Below are 8,954 nucleotides of genomic sequence, written 5' to 3'. Positions count from 1 at the left end.
AACGGTGGGTGCAACTCCCGTTGTGGCATGAGGTGGGCCCCGGTAGACCCCCAAATAGTCTGTCACGGCGACACGGATTCACGCCGCTCGTATACTGCCATCTGGACAACAGATTTGAGGACTCTGTTGAACCTTTCTACAAGCCCGTTTGCTTGCGGGTGGTAAACAGAAGAAAAGCAATGGCGTATGCCACGTTCCTGAAGGAATTCTTCAAATTCAGCCGAGCTGAACTGCGGTCCGTGGTTGGAAACTATTTCACTCGGGTAGCCTTCACGGGAAAACCCTTGTAGCAGAAAGTTCTTGACCGTCGCCGTAGAAACTTGTCTTGAAAAAAAAAAACTTCTGGCCATTTGCTGTGATAATCAATAAGCGTCACTGCATAACGGTATTTGATGGTAGCTTGCTCAAATGGGCCAATAATATCAATGGCAATCTTCTCCCAAGGGTTGTCAGGGAAAGCTACTGGCTGCATCGGTGCTACGGTTGGCCGTGCTGATTCGTCACATGACTGGCAAACAACACATGTTTTAACCAGTTGTTCTACGTGGTTATCCATTCGAGGCCACCAGTAGAACTCTCGCAAACGGGTTTTCGTACGACTGATCCCCGTATATGATTCGTGTGCGACTTCCAACAAACGACGAGTAAGGATACTTGGAATTACGATCCTGTCACCACGGTAAAGCAAGTCGTGTACAATAGATAGTTCTGTACGTACATGAAAATATGGCATTAGCTCCGCTTCCAGAGATTTTGTATCAGGCCAAGAGGACAAAACAAAGTCCCTGACTTTTGCGATTGTACTGTCAGATGCACTCTCCGCTTGTAATTCTGCAATAGTTAACATCGGGGAAAGAAGGCAAACAAACTCATCTTCGGCAATCTCATTGGTTTCTCCTTGCAAAGGCAGTCGAGAGAGCGCATCATCCGCCACATTATCGATTCCCTTACGGTACTCTACAATGTAGTTGTAACAAAGAAGTCGCGCTGACCACCGTGAAATTCGCAATGGCCGATGTTCAACACCTTTGGTTGACAGCAAGGTGACAAGAGCACTGTGGTCGGTTCGCAAGACAAAGGGGCGACCCCAAAGGTACACGTGCCAATGTTCACGGGCCCAAACACATGCTAAGACTTCACATTCGCCTGCAGTGTACTTCCTCTCTTTCGGGCTCAAGGTACGGGAGGCAAAGGCAACCGTCTGTAGAATTCCCTTGTTATGTCGTTGCAGCGTAGCGCCCAGTCCATACCCGGAGGCATCGGTCGTGGCGATGGCGGTTAGGTTCGGGTCAAAGAAATGTAGAACCTTACAAGTTGTCAGCAGTGATTTCAAACGGAAGAAACTCTCTTCGGCAGCTGGCGTCCAAGCAAATGGCTCGTTGCCTAGAAGCAATGCCCGTTAAGGTTCCACAACATCCGAAAAATGGGGAACGAACTTGGAATAAAATCCCTCCAGACCAAGCAGAGAACGAAGTTCATTGATGTTTGAAGGCGCCGGAGCTTCTTTCATCGCTTGGATAGATGACGCTAGTGGAAAAAGTCCTTTGCCGTTCACATGTCCCAGAAACGTTAGTTCCGTGACGTCAAAAACGCACTTCTGGTTGAGTTTCAGGCCCACTTTAGAAAGTCTTTGCAAAACGATGCGAAGATTTGAAAGATGGTCTTCTCGAGAACGACCACATACGATAATGTCGTCGATGTACAAAAGTACACGTTTGCACCCTTTCAGTATGAGATGCATCATCTTCTGAAATGCTGACCGGGCTGAAGCCAAGCCGAAACATACTCTCTTAAAACGAAAAAGCCCGTCGTGCGTGATGAAGGTTGTCAGATCACGACTCTCAGGATCGAGCTCTAGTTGATGGTAGGCAGACGCCACATCCAGCTTCGAGAATCGCTTGGCGCCAGCTAAGCTGTGCAGCAGCTCGTCTGTCTGTGGTAGTGGAAAGCTGTCAACAATTATAGCTTTATTGGGCTCTCGCAGATCAACACACATTCGTATTGAACCATCCTGCTTGCGAACAACCACTATAGGTGAAACCCACTGAGAGGCATCAACGCGCTCGATTATGTGTTGGGCTTTCAGTTTCTGCAGCTCAGCCGACACTTGTTCACGAAGGGTAAACGGCAGCCATCGGAGCTTGCTGGCAACGGGTGGAACGGAATCACGAACCTTAACTTTGTGTTTGAATCCTTTGGCAAGTCAGGGCTGTTTGTCAAAGAGGTGTTCATACTCTGAACGTAGCTCAGCTGGCAATGTAGGAATGCTGGAGGCCAATGCAAGACACTGAAACGATTTACCTTCAATATTCCTTTGTATTGCCGCAATGGCGTCTAAGCCCAGTACAGTGGTGCCTTCAGATACAACATACAGAAGAATACAAGCAGTTCTGTCTTGGAACGCAGCTCAAGCGACAAAACATCCTCGAACTCTTATCTTTGACTTGCAGTAGTCGAAAAGCTGCAATGAGGTAGGTTTCAAAGGGTATGTACTTGCAAAAAAACTGAGGATTGAGTTCTTCAGCCAGATAGTGACAGACGATCCCGTATCAACTAGAAATGAGATAGGGCGACCTTCCACAGCGACGGATGCGTAAATGCCATGCTTGTTTCCATTGACAACACAAACTGTTTTTCCGCTACTCTCGGGGAGCTTGCGTCGTCGTCGTCATCAACTTGTCGAAGTTTAGCTGAATATCCAGACGACGTACAGATAAAATCTAAGTAGCCAATCTTCTCGCAGCGACATCTGCGCTTGCGGGCCTTACATGCAGGACTATTTGCAAGATGATCAGTCGCTCCACAACGAAAGCAAGCTCGAAGGTTCGTGGTACCTTGTACGGGATCCTCAGATGCTTTGGCTTTGCACTTATTACAAGTTGTGCATTCATTTGGTTGACCGAGAAGACCGAGAAGAGCTTGCGCTGTTTTAACGTGACGAACTGAAGCATCGTCGAAAAATTCCTTAGCATGATTCACGGCTTCTTCGTACTGATTATCAATTGTTATAGCTCGTGAGAGCGTTAGTGATGAGCCCTCAAAAGTAACCGCTCACGTAAATGATGATTCGTCGTTTTCGAGACAAACTGATCACGTAGCATCTCATCAGCGAGGCTTCCAAAATTACAGTCTGCAATGAGGATTTGTAAAGCAGATCCATAAAGCAGAGACGTATTCTTCCGCTGTCTCACCTACATGCTGAGCACAGTGACTGAACCGTTGTCGAGCCACGATGACGTTGACTGAACGCTTGAAATGATCCGAAAGCAGGGCGATTGCAGAGTCATACGCGTCATTCGTCGATCCGGTGTCACCTGTGCTCGAAGCACTAGTAGCGACAGCAGAGCCAGACTGCAAGTCCGCTGGCTTCAGTGTAGAGTAGATCCGCTGCCCCTCCATACCAAGACATGTGAGCAGGATAGCTTTTCGCCGTTCGGCTGGAAGCTCTGAACCTCCAGAAGCCACCATGTACGTCTGAAAGCCCTGCTTCCACTGGTCTCATGGGACAGCCGGAGGACCAGGCGAAGGCAGGAAAGGCGGTGTTGGTTGCAATCCCGGAATGCTCATTGTGGTGATGCAGCAGAAATCACCAGGACTCTTGCTCTTGCATGGGTTGGAATCTCGTCGCCAATATGTTGTATTTAGAACACAGAGGAACGATGATGATGATGATGATGCCTCAACACTTGGCACAACCCACTGAGGGGGATAGGCCATGAACCGGGCGGTATTATGATAGAAACTTAAAATAAATTAATTTAAAATACATAAGTATAAAAATGAAAATAAATGACTAATTGAAAATGAGAAATAAAGCAATAATAAAAGAATTAAGTAGTCTATAAAAAGTTAGTCAGCCTTGCCTGAATAGGAATAGTGATATGAATTCAACAAGAAAATACAGCAAAGGAAATACGTAGATTTTGAATAATAATAATATTAATAATAATATAATTGTCGTTTTCTGACTACTTTTTGAATTTGCTCAATCAATAATTTATTGAAGGATAAATAAATCAATCATACAAAAATGTAAAAATAATAATAAGGCAATTTTTTCTGTCACAAATAAAATTATAAATGGCTCCATCCGATGCCTGAACATCATCTTCTTTATTTCTTGTCCCCCGCAACCATCCTCATCTTCTTTCCTATACAACACTACCACCGCCCGATTCATCGCCGATCCCCCGTAGTGCGTTGAGCTACACCCCATAGGCACTAAACCAAACGAAATTTTCACTGCGTTCATTATCCTTTCTTCTACGCGGAGTAGGAACATAACGAGAAAGGTACCTCGCGATCTCCCTTTTCTCACAAAATGCTTTAGGGGCGAAGCTTCTTAGGGTCGATCCTTCTCGCTCGTCGCGCCGTCGTAGCCACGCTAGTCTTCGCCGCTCCCGCTAGAGGCGTAGCTGTGCTCTCTTTCTCTCTCGTTCCCGACACTCGCTCTCTCTTTCTCGTCCGTAGCTAGGGGCGTTGCTGTGTACAAGGGCGTTCGTTTCTCTTTCTCCTTCTCTCTCGTTCCCGACGCGCGCGCGCTCTCTCTCTCTCGTCCGTAGCTATACTCGGCGACAGCTTTTCTTGACAGCACTGTTACAGTGGCTAGAATAGGGGAAGTGTGATAACCGCCCGGCGGCTGCTATGGCAACTGCCGTCGCCGTCTTGTGATGCATCCGCCGGGGGGCGCTCGCACTCGTTTATACGTCGAGCTGAGCGCCCGATACGCGAGTTCCTCTCGCTTTTCGTTGGAAATTCTTGTGCGAAGTGATGTTTCGTGCGGTGCTGACAAGTGCTCAGGGATGAGCCGCCGTCAAAGTCACTGTTTCGTGCTTGGCTGTATGACTACATGGTTACAAATCGTGCAAAACGAACAGCGAGCATCCAAAAAAGAGAGAGGAAAAAAAGCACTTGAAACTTCGCAGGACGATCATGAGAACCATGAAAGTGAATGTGCATTGTGTTCAGTTACACCCCATCATGGTAAATATTAAATACAGTGGCTTTAGTAGTTTTAAGGATTATAAACAGGGATAAGGTGCCTCAGAAAAGCTGGCCAACGTTTCGATAGGAGGACCTATCTTCGTCAAAGGCGGCCTCGTCATCCTCGGCGGGTTAGTTTTAAAGGGTTAGTGGAGTGACGTCACGTCGATGTCCGCTGTGGCTGTCTGTAAAGGGAGAGACTGAAAAGAAAATGAGCGCCGGCGCTTGACTGGCTAGGCGCGGTTTCTAAGACGAGAGGAAAAGAGCGGGAGAGCGAGAAAGTGGCAAAAAAATTATATATATAAAAAAAACCATCAGAGGGGGTTGGGGGAGCGAGAGGCGAGTGAGCGTTCGGAGGAGTCGTGGTCGGCGTGCGTTTGGGGTCCCTGAAGAGCCGGTCAGTGTGCAGGTCACAATACGAGTTGAAAGCATGACTTGAGTAGCGTAGCACCAAGGCATCGGGTAATTTTGTGGTTGACAGGGAGCAGCTTGGCCCGTCAAGGGACGTTAGCTTCACTAGTTCGCCCTAGGCGTCGTCGCGGCGGTATACAGAATTGGCGAGACCTAGTGTGGTCAAGGCGCCGAAAAAGGTATCCTGGCGTCTGGGATTTTGGACTGTCTCGGTGTGGATCTCGTGTGGAGAAGAAAAAAAAGAAAAAAAAAAGAAAACGCGCGTTTGAGGGGGAAAAGAAAAACCCCAGCGCAGGAGGGTGACAGTGTAGAAAAAATATAATTAGAAATTTAAACCTGGGGGGGAGACAGGTGTACCTGGAAAAGCGCTCGTATGGTTGATCAATGCGTAAAAGCATGGAGAACGATAATCAATTGAGTGGTAGGGGAGATGCAGGGAAGAACTGGAAATGGAAGAATAGGTGAGGTTGAGGGAAAAAAAGAAAAAAAAAGAAAAAAAAAACCGGCACAGGTGAGTGACTGCGGAAGAAATATAACTTGAAACATGAACACTGAGGGGACAGGTGTACCTGGAAAAGCGTTCGTATGGTTTATCAATGAGTAAAAGCATGGAGGAGGATAATAAATTGAGTGGTAGGGGAGATACAGTGAAGAACTGGAAATGGAAGAATAGGTGAGGTTGAGCATCGAGATTAGCTGGAGGTTTAACTTGTTTTGCGCCTTTGTTAATGGTATAACAATTTAAGGTTTATGTTACTGCTTTTAGCGATTCTAAGTTGCCACGCGATAAATTCATCCCCGTGGGGTGCAGGCATTTAAACTTGTGTATGAGGTATGATTCTGTATATTTTCTCTCGCGAGGTGAACGAAAATTTGTTTGTAGTATATAGAGTCTTGCTTCATCAAATATATGGCCGTGCTCATTGAAGTGGCTGGCTACTGCTTTAGGTAAATTGTGTTTTGTATCTGCGCGATGGCCGTTGAGTCTCGTGTGCATTTCTTGTCCAGTCTCACCTATGTATTGCTTGTTACAAGTGGCACATTCTAGACAGTAGACTACGTTGCTTGACGTGCAGGTGAAATTCGCAGTTACCTTGTGAATGTAATCTGACGCTGTACTTTTTACTGTAGTAGTAGATTGAATATGTTTGCATGTGGAACACCTGGAGCGGCCACAGGGACCGGATTCTGGCTTCGTCTTTGTCCTTAGTTGGGCGTGTACAAGAATGTCCTTGAAATTACTGTTCCGTCTGTAGGCTACTCTGGGCGGGTCGGGAAAGATCTTATTAAGTTTCTGGTTGCTGGTGAGAATTGGGTGGTATTTCCTGAGGATATTTCCTGAGGGGTTTGAGGACCTTGTCCTCAACCCCGCCCTAAGCTCACAAGGACAACAACGCCTCTTCTTACTACTAAATTCTCAAACGCACTCCCCAACGTGAACAATATCCTCAGGAAATACCACCCAATTCTCACCAGCAACCAGAAACTTAATAAGATCTTTCCCGACCCGCCCAGAGTAGCCTACAGACGGAACAGTAATTTCAAGGACATTCTTGTACACGCCCAACTAAGGACAAAGACGAAGCCAAAATCCGGTCCCTGTGGCCGCTCCAGGTGTTCCACATGCAAACATATTCAATCTACTACTACAGTAAAAAGTACAGCGTCAGATTACATTCACAAGGTAACTGCGAATTTCACCTGCACGTCAAGCAACGTAGTCTACTGTCTAGAATGTGCCACTTGTAACAAGCAATACATAGGTGAGACTGGACAAGAAATGCACACGAGACTCAACGGCCATCGCGCAGATACAAAACACAATTTACCTAAAGCAGTAGCCAGCCACTTCAATGAGCACGGCCATATATTTGATGAAGCAAGACTCTATATACTACAAACAAATTTTCGTTCACCTCGCGAGAGAAAATATACAGAATCATACCTCATACACAAGTTTAAATGCCTGCACCCCACGGGATGAATTTATCGCGTGGCAACTTAGAATCGCTAAAAGCAGTAACATAAACCTTAAATTGTTATACCATTAACAAGGCGCAAAACAAGTTAAACCTCCAGCTAATCTCGATGCTCAACCTCACCTATTCTTCCATTTCCAGTTCTTCACTGTATCTCCCCTACCACTCAATTTATTATCCTCCTCCATGCTTTTACTCATTGATAAACCATACGAACGCTTTTCCAGGTACACCTGTCCCCTCAGTGTTCATGTTTCAAGTTATATTTCTTCCGTAGTCCCTCACCTGTGCCGGTTTTTTTTCTTTTTTTTCTTTTTTTTTTCCCTCAACCTCACCTATTCTTCCATTTCCAGTTCTTCCCTGCATCTCCCCTACCACTCAATTGATTATCGTTCTCCATGCTTTTACGCATTGATCAACCATACGAGCGCTTTTCCAGGTACACCTGTCTCCCCCCCAGGTTTAAATTTCTAATTATATTTTTTCTACACTGTCACCCTCCTGCGCTGGGGTTTTTTTTTCCCTCAAACGCGCGTTTTCTTTTTTTTTCTTTTTTTTCTTCTCCACACGAGATCCACACCGAGACAGTCCAAAATCCCAGACGCCAGGATACCTTTTTCGGCGCCTTGACCACACTAGGTCTCGCCAATTCTGTATACCGCCGCGACGACGCCTAGGGCGAACTAGTGAAGCTAACGTCCCTTGACGGGCCAAGCTGCTCCCTGTCAACCACAAAATTACCCGATGCCTTGGTGCTACGCTACTCAAGTCATGCTTTCAACTCGTATTGTGACCTGCACACTGACCGGCTCTTCAAGGACCCCAAACGCACGCCGACCACGACTCCTCCGAACGCTCACTCGCCTCTCGCTCCCCCAACCCCCTCTGATGGTTTTTTTTTATATAATTTTTTTGCCACTTTCTCGCTCTCCCGCTCTTGTCCCCTCGTCTTAGAAACCGCGCCTAGCCAGTCAAGCGCCGGCGCTCATTTTCTTTTCAGTCTCTCCCTTTACAGACAGCCACAGCGGACATCGACGTGACGTCACTCCACTAACCCTTTAAAACTAACCCGCCGAGGATGACGAGGCCGCCTTTGACGAAGATAGGTCCTCCTATCGAAACGTTGGCCAGCCTTTCTGAGGCACCTTATCCCTGTTTATAATCCTTATTCCTCGTGTGCTACTCCATTAGTCAGCCATCCTTTTTTTGATTTTAGTAGTTTTAAGTGTGTTAATCGACTTACTATGATTGCTTTCCTTGCGTTGCAAGAATGTTGCTTAAAATATTTTATTCTTGGTTCTTCACTCATGTTTTCTCTCGGTTGTGCACAGTTGTTAATTATTGGTTCTCTTTTGTGTATGCGCTGCGTCGAAACTGGTATTTCTACCTTTGCTTCATGCGCATTACCATTATATGAGGGCTGCAGTAATTTTGTCTGTATTATTTGTTGATGCCCCATGCTGCTGCTTTGCATGGGGCAAGAACCTATTAACTTGAGCACTTAATTTTTGTCCCTGGTCGCGGGATCGAATCCCGGCCACGGCGGCCGCATTTCGACGGGGGCGACATGCGAAAACACCC

The sequence above is a fragment of the Dermacentor silvarum genome, chromosome 9, assembly GCF_013339745.2.
Source record: "Dermacentor silvarum isolate Dsil-2018 chromosome 9, BIME_Dsil_1.4, whole genome shotgun sequence".
Taxonomy (NCBI): Eukaryota; Metazoa; Arthropoda; class Arachnida; order Ixodida; family Ixodidae; genus Dermacentor; species Dermacentor silvarum.
Note: the sequence above shows the minus strand (reverse complement) of the source record.